Here is a 17,405-nt window from a genome sequence, read left to right on the forward strand (position 1 = left end):
AACATGGATTTATGAAAGGGAAATCATGCTTGACTAATCTTCTGGAGTTTTTTGAGGATGTGACAAGTAATATGGATGAAGGGGAGCCAGTGGACGTAGTGTATCTAGACTTTCAGAAAGCCTTTGATAAGGTCCCGCACGGGAGACTGGTGACTAAAATTAGAACACATGGTAGGGTGTTGACATAGATAGAAAATTGGTTGGCAGACAGGAAGCAAAAAGTAGGAGTAAACGGGTCCTTTTCAGAATGGCAGGCAGTGGCGAGTGGAGTGCCACAAGGCTCGGTGTTGGGGCCGCAACTGTTTACCATATATATTAATGATTTGGAAGAGGGAATTAGGAGCAACACTAGCAAATTTGCAGATGACACAAAGCTGGGTGACAGTGTGAACTGTGAAGAGGATGTTAGGAGGTTGCAGGGTGTCCTGGACAGGTTGAGTGAGTGGGCAGATGCGTGGTAGATGCAGTTTAATATAGATAAATGTGAGGTTATCAACTTTGGCGGCAAAAACAAGGGGGCAGATTATTATATCAATGGGGTTAGGTTGGGTAAGGGGGAGGTGCAGCGAGACCTGGGTGTCCTTGTACAGCGGTCACTAAAAGTTGGTGTGCAGGTACAGCAGGCAGTGAAGAAAGCTAATGGAATGTTGGCCTTCATAACAAGAGGATTTCAGTATAGGTTCTTCTGCAGTTGTATAGGGCTCTGCTAAGACCACATCTGGAGTATTGTGTACAGTTTTGGTCTAATTTGAGGAAGGACATCCTTGTGATTGAGGCAGTGGGTTCACGAGATTGATCCCTGGGATGGTGGGACTGTCATATGAGGAAAGATTGAAAAGACTAGGCTTGTATTCACTGGAGTTTAGAAAGATGAGTGGCGTTCTTATAGAAACATATAAAATTATAAAAGGCCTGGATAAGCTAGATGCAGGAAAAATGTTCCCAATGTTGGGCAAGTTCAGAACCAGGGGCCACAGTCTTAGAATAAAGGGGAGGCCATTTAAGACTGAGGTGAGAAAACACTTTTTCACCCAGAGAGTTGTGAATTTGTGGAATTCCCTGCCATAGAGGGCAGTGGAGGCCAAGTCACTGGATGGATTTAAGAGAGAGTTAGATAGAGCTCTAGGGGCTAGTGGAATCAAGGGATATGGGGAGAAGGCAGGCACGGGTTATTGATTGGGGACGATCAGCCATGATCACAATGAATGGCGGTGCTGACTTGAAGGGCCGAATGGCCTCCTCTTGCACCTAATTTTCTATGTTTCTATGTTAGTGATCAGAGTTAGCATGACTGTACCCATGTTATACAGACCTGTGCCCCAGTGGGGGTGGGGGTGCCCAGCATTCCTCTTACACACAAGGTGAGCGGGGCTGGGGCGGGACACCAGGCAGTGAATCGCAGGCAATTTCTCATCCCCACACACCGAGTGGATTAGACCACATTAAACTCAGTCAGCTGCATCAGCACGGTATCCAATTGTTCAACTTTGCCCAGACTCCAAAATTATTTACAACAATTTACATTTATAATTAGCTGATCGACTTTTGCTATGAAATATGTGTGTGCATGTGCGTCTGTCTCAAATCATCTTTGTGTCAGTATGTACCTGTCTGTGTGTCTGTGGGTGTTGCTGTAGGTGTGTGCAGCTGTGTGTGTCTGTATGTGTGTATTTATCTGCGTGAGTGTGTATTTGTGTGCATATATGTGTTTGCATATGTGTGCATATCTGTCTCTGTGTATGTCTGTGTCTGTGTGTATATGTGTGTGTGTGTCTGTGTCTGTGTGAATATGTGTGTATGTGTGTGTGTGTGTCTGTGTCTGCCCCATCTGTCTCTGCCTGGCTGTGTCTGTGTATATATTTCATCCTAAAATGACTATTCTATCTAAGATCAGCAACGATTTGCAAGCAGCATTCCCCTAAACCACTGCTGAAGCCAAACAGTGAAACATCTACAGTGTACCCACAAGGGAACATCTACCTCCCCTCTTTGCTGATTTGCCCCTCCTGCAAACAATACCTTCAAAGCATGTGTAGGAAGGAATTGCAGATGCTGGTTTAAACCGAAGATAGACATGAAATGCTGGAGTAACTCAGCAGGACATGCAGCATCTCTGGAGAGAAGGAATGGGTGACGTTTCGGATCGAGATCCTCCTTCAGTCTGATGTCAGGGGAGAGGGAGATACATAGATGAGGAAGTGCAAGGTGTTAAAATAGGAATGGAGAACAAGGAAAATGTAGAATAAAACATTGTAAGCTGGGAGAAGGTAACAACAAAGCAAACAGAGATAAAATGTAGTCGGAGACAGTAAGACTGGTCGGAGAACTGGGAAGGGGGAGGGATGGAGAGAGTGGGAAAGCAAGGGTTCTTTGAAATGAGAAGTCAATGTTCATACCGCTGGGGTGTAAGCTGCCCAAGCGAAATATGAGATGCTGTGCCTCCAATTTGCACTGGGCCTCACCGACAATGGAGGAGGCCCAGGACAGAAAGGCCAATGTGGAAATGAGAGGGGCAGTTAAAGTGTTGAGCCACCGGGAGATCAGATAGGTTTAAGTGGATTGAGCGGAGGCGTTCTCAAAGCAATCGTCTCAGAAACTCAGAAAAATATCTCCGGAGCCTTGATAACGTTACGAGTGCTACTAACCTGACACAGCGATGGAGACAGATATTCTCAGATAATATCCCTTTAACCCAGTTATAAACTGTGGCCAGAGGTAAACTCAGGAAATTGCACAGTTGATTTTTTTTTTCCCTCGCAGTTCTCAAAATTTGGAAGTTGAAAGTCTGTTTTGTTTTTTTTTAAACTTTTCAGCATCAACAGAAAATATGATCAATCATGATTAAATATAAACAGCCCAAAGCTAGAACAAATGTGGGTGTTTCAGCATTACTAGATCACTTTAATGTTTACTGTTAGCCTGGAGAAAAACAAACAGCAATATTATTATATACACACACTTTTATTTTATTTTCTACTGATTTCATTCAAATATTCCTGCTGGCAATGCAGTTGGGTGTGATTTCAGTGTAACTGTGTGCATGTGTGTGTTATGTGTGACAGCCAGCAAAGGAAGCGGAAGAGAATGCCTCCAACATTTACTGCACCTTACTGAGTTCTCGGGCAAAATTAATGAAAATAAACATATGCTTGATTTTCTCCTCCCCTTATGCAACACTCTCCGACTGCCAGAAATGCGTTTGAAATCCAAACTAGAGATTTTGTTTCAGGAGGGTCAAAATACACTTCGACTGATTTTGAAACAAAGAAGTTCTTCAACTAAAATATAATAACTCTCCCTCACCACCTCACTATCTATTCCTCCCCTCCCTCTCACCCATTCCTCCGTTCTTCCTTCAAATTCTTCTGCTATATGCAGATTCAGTTGGCATGAAGAAGGCAGTAGGGACAATATGGTTCACTGCAAGAGATCTTGGCTGCATTTATAGGACAATTACACTTGGTGAGAGAGAGAGAAAGAGAGAGAGAGGCAATGTGGGCATAATTATTATACTGCCAGCTTTCTTCCCACAGAAGAAAATCTCTTAGCCTAGACTACTTAAGTCAAAAAAACAAAAGCCATGCTAGAAATTAGTCTCAACGAAGTGAGTTATGCAAAAAATGATTGTTTCAACAAATCTCCCTCCGAAACAAGAATTTAAAATAATACTTTTTTAAAAATGGGAAATATATTTCTGCACCCAACATCTTTAAGGGGCTGTCCTACTGCGGCGACCTAATCTGCGAGTTTAGAAGAGTTTGCCCTCGACTCAAGCTCGCAGCATGGTCGACACGTGGTCCTAGAAGGTCCTATGAGGTCACAGGAACTCTCCTTCATTCTCGAGGGATGTTCCCGCATAATCGAGGCCTCAGTTTGGTCGAGGAAAATATTTCAGCATGTTGAAAAAATTTTCGCAAGTAAAAATTGTTCGGCATGGTTCTTTTGAACTCCGAGTGCAGTGGAGTGGGGTCGCTGTGTAGTTATAGGCAGTCGAGGGCAGCCGTAGGCAATCTCCTTCACTGACCGGGCATTTTAATTGGCTCATTGGAGTTTTCAGGACCAAGGAAAACCGACCGGTAATGTTAAATGCCCGCTAAACTTTATTATAAGTTGTCTGACTTCTTAAAAGTGTCTCCACTCCTTCTCCCCCCTTCTCTCCCCCTCTCTCCCCTTCTCCCTCCTCTCCCCCCCTCTCTCTCTCCCCCTCTCTCTCCCCCTCCCCTTCTCTCCCCCCCCTCCCTGCTCTCTAAAGGACTTACCGTACACTGTGCAGCCGTCTTTTACCTCCCTGTTCATCGCGGGTGTGAATTTCAGACAGCGCTCCCCGCTTTCCCTGGCCCCCACCTTTGCGATGTGTGTGTGTGTGTGTGTGTGTGTGTGTGTGTGTGTGTGTGTGTGTGTGTGTGTGTGTGTGTGTGTGTGTGTGTGTGTGTGTGTGTGTGTGTGTGTGTGTGTGTGTGTGTGTGTGTGTGTGTGTGTGTGTGTGTGTGTGTGTGTGTGTGTCTAATTTTGTATAAAAAAGGACACAAAGTGCTGGAGTAACTTAATGGGTCAGACAGCATCTCTGGAGAACACGGAGAAGTGACCCTATCCAACCATCATCTGCAGTTTCTTATTTCGACATATCATAGCCAGATCTGACCTACCCATACATTCATAAACATTCCCCGTACAGATTACAGAGGCATGTGGCTAACATTCTGGCCCTGTCCCAGATTCAATAGAGTCATAGAGCACGGTAATAGGCCCTTCGGCCCAACTTGCCCATGCTGACCAACATGCCCCATATACACTAGTCCTACCTGCCTGCATTTGACCCATATCCCTCTAAACCTATCCTATCCATATACCTGTCTAAATGTTTCTTAAACATTGTAATAGTACCAACCTCAGCTACATCCTCCAGCAGCTCGTTCTATACACTCTACCTTTTATGTAAAAAAGTTACCCCTCAGGTTCCATTGAATCTTTCCCCCCTCAACTTAAACCTATATCCTCTGTTTCTCGACACCCCTACTCTGGGCAATAGACCGATCATTTATCCGTCTATTTATCTGATCTATTCCTCTCAAGGTCTTGTACACCTCTATAATATCATCCCTAATCCTCCTGCACTCCAAGGAATAGAGTCCTTGCCTGCTCAACCTCTCCCTATAGCTCAGGCCTTTGTGTCCTGGCAACATCCTCGTAAATCTTTTCTACACTCTTTCCAGCTTGATAACATCTTTGCTATAACATGGTGCCCAAAACTGAACACAATATTCTAAATGTGGCCTCACCAACATCTTATGTAACTGCAACATGACCTCCCAACCTCCATACCCAATACTCCGAATGATGAAGGCTAATATGCCGAAAGATTTTTTGACCACCTTATATATCTGTGACGCAACTTTCAAAGGAAATAGGATCAATAACCATCCTTTCACTAAAGAGCAAACAACAAGAATTAACAAGGCACCTTCCTTTCTTGAAAAGCTCATCCACCCCAACTGGAGGCTTCCCAAATGGTAAGAGAATGAGAGATCATATACAACAATGCACACATTTTAATCTCGATAATTGTGATTGAAAGTAGAATTTAATCAAATGGGCATACAGGCCATTAAATAAGAGTAACAAGATAGGAATGATATGGAAATTATAAAGGGCGGCCCAGTGCCTGAGACCCGGGTTTGATTGTGATTGTGGCTGCTGTCTGTACGGAGTTTAACGTACTCTCAGTGGGTTTTCTCCGGGTGCTCCAGTTTCCTCCCACACTCCAAAGATGTACAGGTTTATGGGTTAATTGACTTTGGTAAAAATTGGACATTTCGTCGAACACTTGAGCTCAGTCTGCCAAGTTCACAAGTTATTGGAGTAGAATTAGGCCATTCGGTTCATCCAGTCTACTCGCCATTCAATCATGGCTGATCTCTGCCTCCTAATCCTATTTTCCTGCTTTCTCCCCATAACCCTTGATACCTGTTCTATTCAAGAATTTTTTATCTCTGCCTTAAAAATATCCACTGAGTTGGCCTCCACAGCCCGATGTGGCAATGAGCTCCACGGATTAACCACCTATTTGGTTGCTAACCATTTCTCCTTTTCACACTCCCACACAGACCTTTCTGCCCTGGGTCTCCTCCATTGCCAGATTGAGGCCACATGCAAACTAGAGGAACATCACCTCTTAATTCACAGGTAGCTTACAACACAATGGTATGATCATTGAATTCTCCAATGTTAGATAACTAACCTACAAACAACTCCTTTTCTTCCCTGTGCCCCACATGGGTAGTCACCCATTTCTTCCCCACCCCCTCTCCCCCATGCCACCTATATTCCTTTCCTCTAGCTTCACCATTCTCACATCCACCATCCTTATCTCACGCTTTTTGTGTTTTCATCTGTGGCCTCTAGCCAACCATCTGCCAATCAAACCCACTCGCACCTGTATCCACTATCACTTGTGAGGCTCAGTCCAGCCCCTCCTCTCTTCCAGCTTTCTCCACACCACAATCAGTCTGACGAAGGGTCCCGACCCAAAACATCACCTATTAATGGAGGCTGCCTGACCCTTTTTTTGCAAGCACGAATCTGCAGTTCCTTGTTTCTATATGTTCTCTGGAGATGCTGCCTGACCTACTGAGTTCAGTTACTCCAGCACAAGTTACCACTTTAATGCATCTTCTGCTTTCAAGATATGATAAACACCAGGTTTTTGCTTACTCTGATCTGAACCCTTGATGTTATTCTCATCGTCGCAGGAATAAATCAGCCTATTTGAATGATTGAACCAGCATTGTTGCAAGTTTAATGGGCTGCATCATCATAAAAGGTCACATGCCAATGAGATTTAGTTTCCTGCTATCCTGTGTTTTGTTATACACACACACACACGCACACCCACACACACTCTGCCATTCTCCACTTCTACAACACACCTGTTCATTTGCAGGCTTTAAAACAATCCCTGGAACGCAAATTCACACTTGGGCACTCAACAGACCATCATTTATGACTCAGTTAAGACCCCACTTACCAGAAAACATGAGCAATACAACAATTAATGAACAATGAACTCTGAACCAATTTGCCCCTTTCCGATTTGCCAGTGTAGGCACTAAAAGCTTTGAATTATGCCACTAAGGATGACTCCGATCAGAAGTTTATTCCATTTTATTTTGATAACATAGCAGCTTGTGCGTCAACTGAAATAAATTCATCCAGATTAATTTTCCATAATATGTATGACGTGAGAGGCCATATTTTACACATCACCTGCCAGAAACATCTGGGAAAACAAGCATCTTCTGCCACCTTGTGGCAATTTTAGTAACTACGCATTCCGGCTGTTTTACAATGTATGAAGTTGCCTTTTCAATTGCAGAAGGGAATTACGCAAAATAATTCAATCTGAAATCTATTTGATACCAGGTCGATAGACATTAACGTTGATAATATATAGACTGAAACAGTCAGAGATCCAGTACCAATCCTTCATCATATTCCAAACAGAAGAACTCCCCTGACTCTCAGTCTGATGAAGGGTCCCGACCCGAAATGTCACATATTCCTTTTCTCCAGAACTACCATATAAACATATATAACCATATAACAATTACAGCACGGAAACAGACCATCTCGGCCCTACAAGTCCGTGCCGAACAACTTTTTTTCCCTTAGGCCCACCTGCCTGCACTCATACCATAACCCTCCATTCCCTTCTCATCCATTAGCCTATCCAATTTATTTTTAAATGATACCAACGAACCTGCCTCCACCACTTCCACTGGAAGCTCATTCCACACCGCTACCACTCTCTGAGTAAAGAAGTTCCCCCTCATATTACCCCTAAACTTCTGTCCCTTAATTCTGAAGTCATGTCCTCTTGTTTGAATCTTCCATATTCTCAAAGGGAAAAGCTTGTCCACATCAACTCTGTCTATCCCTCTCATCATTTTAAAGACCTCTAACTACTCCAGCATTTTATGTCTCTTCAGTATAAACCGGCATCTGCTGTTCCTTCCTAAATAATTCTGAAGAAATCCAGCTTCAATGATTCAATTATACTTTATGGTAGACAAAAATGCTGGAGAAACTCAGCAGGTGAGGCAGCATCTATGGACCAAAAGAATATGTGACGTTTCTGGTCGAGACCCTTCTTCAGACTTAAGATTTTTCCAGCATCTGCAGTTCTTCCTGAAACAATGATACTTTATTGTCACATGTACCTAGGTGCAGTGAAATGCTTTGTTTTCATACCACCTGGTAAAATCATACAGCAGACCTCACCTAGGCAGTACACAAGAATCGCCATGTTTCTGGTGCCGACAATGTTACTAAACTTAAAATTAGCGGCAACAAGAATTATAGCACCATTTTAATTTTGCTGCAAGAAGGAACTGCAGATGCTGGTTTACACCAAAGATAGACACAAAATGCCGGAGTAACTCAGCGGGTCAGGCAGCATGTCTGAAAGAAAGGAATAGGTGACATTTCAGGTATACATATCTCCAGTATCCCTCCCCACTGACTCTCAGTCTGAAGAAGGGTCTCGACCAGTCAAAATCGTATCCAAAGAATGGATCGACTGGGCTTATATTCACTGGAATTTAGAAAGATGAGAGGGAATCTTATAAAATATTAAATTCTTATGGGATTGGACAGGCTAGATGCAGGAAAAATGTTCCCAATGTTGGGGAGTCCAGAACCAGGGGTCACAGTTTAAGAATAAGGGGTAGGCCATTCAGGACTGAGATGAGGAAAAAATTCTTCACCCAGAGAGTTGTGAGTCTAGGGAATTCTCTGCCACAGAAGGCAGTGGAGGCCAATTCACTGGATGTATTCAAGATGCAGCTCTTTGGGTGAATAGAATCAAGAGATATGGGGAGAAAGCAGGAATGGGGTATTGATTTTGGATGATCAGCCAAGATCATATTGTAAGGCGGTGCTGGCTTGAACACCTACTCCTACACCTATTTTTTTATGTTTCTATGAAACGTCACCGATTCCTTTGCTCCAGAGATGCTGCCTGACCTGCTGAGTTACTCCAGCATTTTGTATCTATTGTTATTTTAGTGTTTTTAGGTTTTAAACACTTTTTCGGAAAAAAAGCAATAAACCTATTACTTTAGATTGCGTAATTGAAGAGCTCCCGAATATGAATAGATTTTGATCCAGTCAGAATATTTTAGAAAAGAACCCCAGCATTTTTAATTATTTAATAATATTTTCAGTAAATTTCTCCAATACGCTGATTGCTGCAACGTGGAACAGTGATGAGGAATCAGTGAGGCAACGTTATAGTTGCCAGTTAACTTGTGTCAAATGGATGCAAAATGAAGGTAATTATTCTGTGTGGAGCGTGAGGCACTGCTGGGGCTAATTATGTACCAACAGTGCATCCTTGCTACTCATCAATACAGACAGAGCCACAACAATAACCTGCAGCCCGGGTTTGATGAGCACAACAGTATGAACATTGAATGCTTCCAGGTAACTTACCAACCTCCCACTCCCCATCCACCGTTCTTTAACCCCCTTACCCACATCCCCTCTTCCCCCTTTCTCTCCCCCATCTTCTCTCTCCCCCCTTCTCCAATCCCCTCTTCCCCATTCACCCCCTCTTCTGACCCCCATCCACCTCCCTTCCTCACCCCTCTCCTCCCCTTCCTCACCCTCTCCCCCTCTTTTCTCCCCTTCATCCCACTTCTTTTCCCCTTCAATCCTCTTCTTCACCCCTTCCCTCAACCTCCACTCCTTTCACCCCCTCCCCCTCCATTCCCCATTCATCTTCATACTCTCTTCCCTTCATCACCCTCTCCCCCTCCAATCTACCCAAACCCCCCCACCTTTCCCCCTTCACTTTTCTCCCCCTCCTTTTTCCCCCTTCACCCCCTCTCCCATTCCCCACCCTCTCCCTCCTTTCCTCCCTCTCTCCCCTTCACAGCATCCTCCACCCTCTTCTTCGGTCCTCCTCTTCCACCCCTGCTTTACCCCTCTCCACTTCCCCCTTCACCTCCATCTTCTTTCTCTTTCCCACTTCTTTCCCCCCCTTCTTCCCTGTGCTCCACCTGGACACGTACACATTCCTCCTCACCCCCCCTTCACATTTGCATCTCTTCTATCCTTATCTCACACCGTTAGTCTTTTCAACACAGGCCTTTGGCCAACCATCTTCCTATCAACCCCCCCCCCCCCCCCCCCCACCACCACACACACTCCCTCTCTGTACCCACCTATCACTCATCAGACATGGTCTGCCTCCATCTGTATGCCAGCTCTAGTTCCCCTCCACCACAACCATTTCTGAAGAAGGGTCCCGACCCAAGACATCACCTATTCGTGTTCTGCAGAGATGCTGCCTGATCTGCTGAGTTACCCCAGCGCTGTGTTGTATATTTTAGATTAAATATAAAACTCAGAATAAAAAGGCAGTCCTTCACAATGGAGATGAGGAGGGTTATTCATGGAATTCATTGCCACAGATGGCTGTGGAGGTCAAGACGTTGGGTATTTGTAAGAAGGAGGTTGATAGGTTCTTGATTTGGAAGGGAGTCAAAGGTTATGGGGAGAAGACAAAATAATTGGGTTGGGAGGGAAGAAAAGATGAGCCATGATCGAATGGTGAAGTAGACTCAATGGGTTGAATGGCCTCATTCTGCTTCTACTGGTCATATGGTTTTAAATGAACAATGTCAAACACATATCACAAAGACGTCATCGACAGGATTTACAAGAGACCCACACCACCCTGTCCACACTCTCATTTCACGCCTGCCATCGGGCAGAAGGTGTTGGAGCCTGCAAACTGTAACGTCCAGGTACAGAAGCAGCTTCTTTCCTACAACCATCTATTAAACACAACAACCTCCAAACAGGCTCTGAACTACTGTATATAGACTTGGGGATATTATTTTTGACTTTGCACAACCATTGTCTATTTATTTGTCTGTTTGTAATATATATAATTTCATTGTTTCATTTCGGGACATATGACAATAAAACACTCTTGCCTTCACATCTAACAAAACAAGTACTTAAATATCACTGAATAATCAACAATTTTTTATCGTGATATCACACTAAATTTTGTTTCTGCAGACCTGTATATCTGAATGAATTCACATTTAAGTACATTTACCTAATTTAATGAGATGGGAAACAATATGTTGACCAAGGAATCTTGATGCTGCTCTATGCCGCAATTTGTTTTAGCCCCATTACCTTTAGCTGTCAACATCACCAACATTGCTGGTAAAGAAGTGGTCACCCTAACTTTGTTCCCCACTCTTCCTGTGCCTGTATAAAGGATCCAGAAGTCAAGCCAGGCTGCAGTTAGATAAATCTACAGCAGGGGGGAGTGTAGTCACCATCTTTCACCATGCCCAAGCCAAGACTTTCTTTGGTCTGCCAAGAAGTGCATTCATTTGCATCAATGCCTGCTAAAATCAATTCTATCAGTGTCATAGTCATACAGTCATACAGCGTGGAAACAGGCCCTTCAGCCAAACCTGCCCACGCCGACCATTTGCACTAGTCCCACCTTCCTGCGTTTGGCCCTTATCCCTCTAAACCTATCTTATCCATGTTCTGCCCAAATGTTTTTTTTTTAATGTTGTGATGGTACCGACCTCAACTGCCTCCTCTGGCAGCCTGTTCCATACACCCACCAAACGGTGTGAAATAAGTTGCCCGTCAGATGTTTACAAGGATGTTGCCAGGTCTCGTGGGTGTGAGCTAAAGGGAGAGGTTGAGTAGGATGGGACTCTATTCCTTGCAGCACAGGAGGATGAGGGGTGATCTTATAGAGGTGTATAAAATCCTGAGAGGAATAGATCGGGTGAATGCACAGAATCTCTTGCCCAGAGTGGGGTCATCGGAAACCAGTTGGCATAGGTTTAAGATGAAGGGGGAAAGATTTTATAGGAATCTGAGGAGGAACTTTTTCACACAAAGAGTGGTGGGGGTATGGAACGAGCTGCTGGAGGAGGCAGTTGAGGCAGGGACTATCGCAAATTTTAAGAAGCAAATGGACAGGTACGTGGATGGGACAGTTTTAGAGCAAAATGGACCAAACGCAAGCAAGTGGGACTAGTGTAGATTGGTACATGGCGTTTGGTGTGGGCAAGTAGGGACAAAGGTTTCCACCTGTATGACTATGACTCAGGTTCCTATTAAATGATCCCCCCCCCCCCCCCCCCACTTTAAACCTATGTCCTCTGGTTTTTGATTCCTTCAACACCAAGAAAAAGGTGCACGTGCTGCTACTTGTGGCAAACATACAAACAGTTTGTGAGTGTTGTGCATCACCCTGTGTGTGGTGCAGCAACAAGCTTACAGTGAAGTGCTGTTAAGATGGAGTGTAAAACAACATCTGCAATAGGAAGCATTGCGGGGGCAGCACTTATCCTGGCAACCTTTCCGTCACAAGTATATTTCTCCTTGACCTACACCCAACACAGTGTTGCTTTTACCCGCTCTGTTTCATCGTCCCCACTGCCATAATGATCGCCTTTACTGGAGGGTGGCTCTCTGAAATAACCAGCTTCCCTTGCATTATTTCCAGCTACAAAATCATTTCATTAAATTGAGCTATTAGGGCTGCTTGCCTTCCTCGAGTCATTTCTCCTGTTGTTCTGTGACAGAAAAGCTTTGAGTGAGCACCATTACGTTAAAATCTGCTGCTTGGAACTCTCCACCCCTCCATCCTTGAGTATTTGCTGCCTGTTCAATGGTTCAACGGTTCAACGGTGCTGTATTGTCACATGTGCAAACGAACAGTGAAATTCTGTCCTTACACGAGGTTCAGTAAAGTATCGCCACACCTAAGCACAATCCCCGATTAGTATAAAGTGTACAGAAAGTGCACAGAGGCGCAGCGGAGAGGCTGGGATCTGACCTTCCATAAGAATTCCAAATCAGATCGCTTCTGCAGAGTGGGCAGGGCACTTCTGAATTCCAGGAGTGTATGTTCCCATGAAATTCATACACATTGAGGGGTTGGAAGGTACAAATTGTCACGTTTGCATTAGATTCACAACCACCCTGACACCGCACACACTTTCCATAGTTCTTTATAGATTGATGGAGCGAGCTTAGTTTAGTTTAGTTTATTGTCATGTGTACCGAGGATCAGTAGAAAGCTATTACCTGTATTTCAATTTCCTCTGATGCAGAAGCTCTGCTATCTCCAGGTCTTTGCAATGAAGTTGGCAGAGGTGCCCAAAGGCCACTACGCTAGTCCCACTGCCTGCTTTTGTCTCATATCCCACTAAATCTTTGCTATCCATGTACCTATCCAAATGCCTTTTAAGTTCTGTTACAATATCTGCCTCAATTACCGCCTCTGGCAGCTCGATCCATACACCCACCATATGAGTGAAGCAGTTGCTCATCAGGTTCCTTTTAAATCTTTTCCCTCTCACTTCAAACCAATTTTCTCTGATTCTTGATACCCATACTCTGGGTAAAACACTGTGCATTCACCTTATCTATTCCATTCATGATCTTATATGATCCCCTCTATAAGATCACCCTTCATCCTCCTGCGCTCCAAGGAATAAAATATTAGCCTGCCTAACCTCTCCCTGTAGCTCAGGCCCTCAAGATTTGGCAACACCCTTGTAAATCTTTTTTGCCCTCTTTCCAGCCGAACAACATCTTTCCTATAGCAGAGAGACCAAAACTGAACACAATTCTCTAAATGTGGCCTCACCAACGTAGCACACAACTGTATCATAACATCCCAACTTCTATACAACACCCTATAAATTCATTCTATACATTAACAATGAAGGCCATTATCCCAAAAATCTTCTTGACCACCCTGTCTACCTGTGACGCCACTTTGTGGAGCTATGTACCTGCACTCCTCGACCCTTCTGCTCTACAACACTCCCCAGAGCCCTGCCATTTACTGTGATGGTCTTACCCGGGTTTGACTTCCTGAAGTGCAAAAGCTCATTGGCATGAAACTTTAAACATCTGCATTAAAAAATGGTTAATAACCAGTTCTCAGCTCACTTGACCAACTGATCAATTTCCTGTTGTAATTTCTGATAACCAACTATTGGTTGATAACCAACTAATAAATAGAATATAAGTCTCTCCACTTCTCCTTCCTTCTCCAAAAGTATCTCCTTGACCAAGTTTTCAATCATCCCATTGAATACGTCAAAACCCAACCCAGCAAATTATTGACACGCTTAAGATCTGCAATAAAAACAGAAAATGCGCAAAATACTCGTGTGACAGGGGGGGACTCATGGAAAATGAAACAAGGTTAATATTCTTCAGCTGGATGGCTTTTTCAAAAAAAAAGTTTAAATCTAAGTTGTTATAGTTCGGCCAGCAAGCAAGCATTTCATGGTAAAAGTCTTATAAAATGATACTTTAAACAATTCAAATAAACCTTTCAAAATTCCCAAGTGCAATGTGATTCTCGAATTAATTGAATTTCATTAAAAAATTCAAATGTTGTTTTCTTTTCCTCTGACTTTATTCCAGCCTCTGAAGAAAATTGTCTCAAATGTCAAAATTATAGAAACATAGGGTGACAGGAGTATTAATTATTGAAAAAGGTAAACATACTCGTTTTATGATGAACCATAAATCTAACCTCTAATTGGCATGGTATTTTTAGACTTTAGAGATACAGCCCGGAAACCGGATCTTCAACATGCCGAGTCCATGCTGACCAGATTTCCTTGTACACTAGCACTATCCTATACACTAGGGACAATTTACATTATTTTACTGAGGCAATTAAGCTACAAACCTGCACGTCTTTGGGGTGTGGGAGGAAACCGGAACACCCAGTGAAAACCCACGCGGACACAGAACATACAAACCATGCAGACAGCAGCCACAGTCAGGTCTCTGGCACTGTAAGGCAGCAACTCTACCACTGCACCACCTTTTACATGAAAAAAAAATCTTTACATGAGAAAAATCACCATTGTTTTCCTAAGTCGTGATTTTCATATTGTTAACTTTTCATATTGTGCCAGTATTGTTGTCAGCCAGACTGGATGTTTAGTAATTATCACAGGTTGTTGTGTAATTGAAATCTGGACACATACAGTGATGTATTGTATGACAGCTTACTGCACAATGCAACCAGTCCAAACCCCAAACTCAGTGACATGGCACTGTGTATGAAACCCATGGAAACTTGTTAGAGAACAGTGGAAATCAGTTAATTTGCCATAAACTTGTCCAATTAAAGTTGTCACAGTTGGCTTAAATTTTGTAATTTGGAGCCCTGACAAAAAACATTACAGATAGATGCAGCATTAAAACACTTATGTAATACATAACAAATTAGCATGCGAGGCAGATATATCCTGCTTGTAGTTTAAGGGCACTCAGTTCATTTAAACATTCCATCTCATGAGATCACGGATGACAGGCGGTGTCTTTGGGAATTTGAAATCATTATGTCCGAAAACCAATTATTTCTGCATTAACTAAATAAATCATCAAGCTTAGTTAAAAGACATCATCTTCCGATGTTATACATACAGGCAAACTAAGCTGCTGTTTTGATTTCTGCTAGTTTTAATGAGACATAATTAGATGCTATTTTATTGCAGTTCTCATTTGTGTGAGCCAAAATATAGATCATTTAATGAATGTGGAAGTGTTTTGCTGTGGCTATCAGTTGTGCTGTACAGTACCTATTGTAGATGCATATTAATTGCATGCTAAAAATGTATTTACTTCATTTTGTATGCTTAGCAAGGCTGACAGATTACATGCTCAACACTAACAATTCACATTATCCACAGTCATACCAAATACAAGGATGGTGCCAAACATTGCAGGCTTAGATATGCCGTGGATCTACATTATTGTCTTGGTATTTGCTTTGACAGAAGATTTCAACCACCATCTATCTCCGAGGAGGCGAACCAGGAATTAAAAGAAATGTTCCTGTGTTTGTCAGGCGATACCACAGTGCAGACAACATACAAATAATTGCGCCTACATTCAACTCTGTGGCTGATAATTGTAAAGTTCAACGTTGTTCATTAAAAATGCAACCAATGTTCCTTGTTAGTGCCTTTGCTAAACTAACAGCTGTGTTCGAGGAATTCTTTCAGTCTACCGTGCCTTTGAAAGGTAGAATAGATTATAGACGGGTTAGCAAATTGACGGACAAGTAATATTTTAATTCTGTTCTCCCAGCAACTTAGAAACATTATTTAGTAATAGCCAGCGAGTTCGTGTAACATGTGAACAAAGGAAATAGCGGCTGAACAATTTTCGGCAGTTAGATTTTGTCAGGTTAATTTCTTTGTCTCTTTCTATGTTACCTTCTGACTGAATCTATTTTCCGATAAGGCTGGCACCCCTGGAAAATTGGTACAAAACTACATTTACACTTTGGAAATCATTTGGAAACAAAGGCAAAAATCATTAGTTCGCTGACATAATGAAGCTAATGAATTTGCCTGTCAGAATAATTGTCTCTCTCATTACGAGCGGGAGGAGAGATTTTCTTTTGTAAGGAAATGCATATTCTCTGTAGGCTTACGTTCACTTCCTCTTTAATTGATAAATACTTCATTTAGTGGCATCCACAAAGAGACAAGGTTGCACATTAAAACATGTACGAGTAATGACTCTCACACAGTGCTAAACAGATCAACTGTCTGCTTTCCTTATCTTTTGGATAATGAAATCAGACATTTTGACATGATCTTCGAATCAAACAAAGTAGGTGAAAGTGGTGAGTGCTTCATCATATAAAATAAACCTAAAGGATGTTGGAGAGTTCACTTTAATACATTTTTTTTAAAGTGCAAAACACACTTATGCACAACGATCATTAACTGTAATATGTAAGGAGACCAAAATGTCAGAGAGACTGTGTCATCCTGCAGGGAGAGTGAGAAAACACAACAATACTGGCAATGGCATAAGCTGTTACTATAGCACCTACGTTGGCTCAATATAATCACAAATGATGACAGAAATGTCAATTCACCATATGTATGATGAAGATGATTTCTGAACACATTTCAAGGCTGCAATTTTTTTACAAAAGCCTTTCTTTCAAACCATCTTAATGAAAAGTGATACTCCTGATTTTAATCTATTTGCTGAACTAGAACTTAAAAGGCTGCCAATTGCCCTTTGGTGCGTCTAGCTTGCATTACCTATATTAAAAGCTAGTCTCCGTCACAACTGGGATGGAAGCGAATGTTCGGGTAGCCAGTGGTAAACATTGAGAGTGGAATTTGTCAGCCGAGAGAAAGAAAGAAACGGGAGTTTAGCTAACAAAGACAAAGCTAGTTAGTAAGACTTCTTTAAGCTGCTTATGGTAACTGAAAAGGAAGTGCTTTCAGCTGATGGGAGTGTCATCGTGTCAGAGTAAGAAGCCCATGCAACCTGAAACAGCACATTTAACTTTC

This window comes from Leucoraja erinacea, chromosome 9 (genome assembly GCF_028641065.1).
Source record: "Leucoraja erinacea ecotype New England chromosome 9, Leri_hhj_1, whole genome shotgun sequence".
Classification (NCBI taxonomy): domain Eukaryota; kingdom Metazoa; phylum Chordata; class Chondrichthyes; order Rajiformes; family Rajidae; genus Leucoraja; species Leucoraja erinaceus.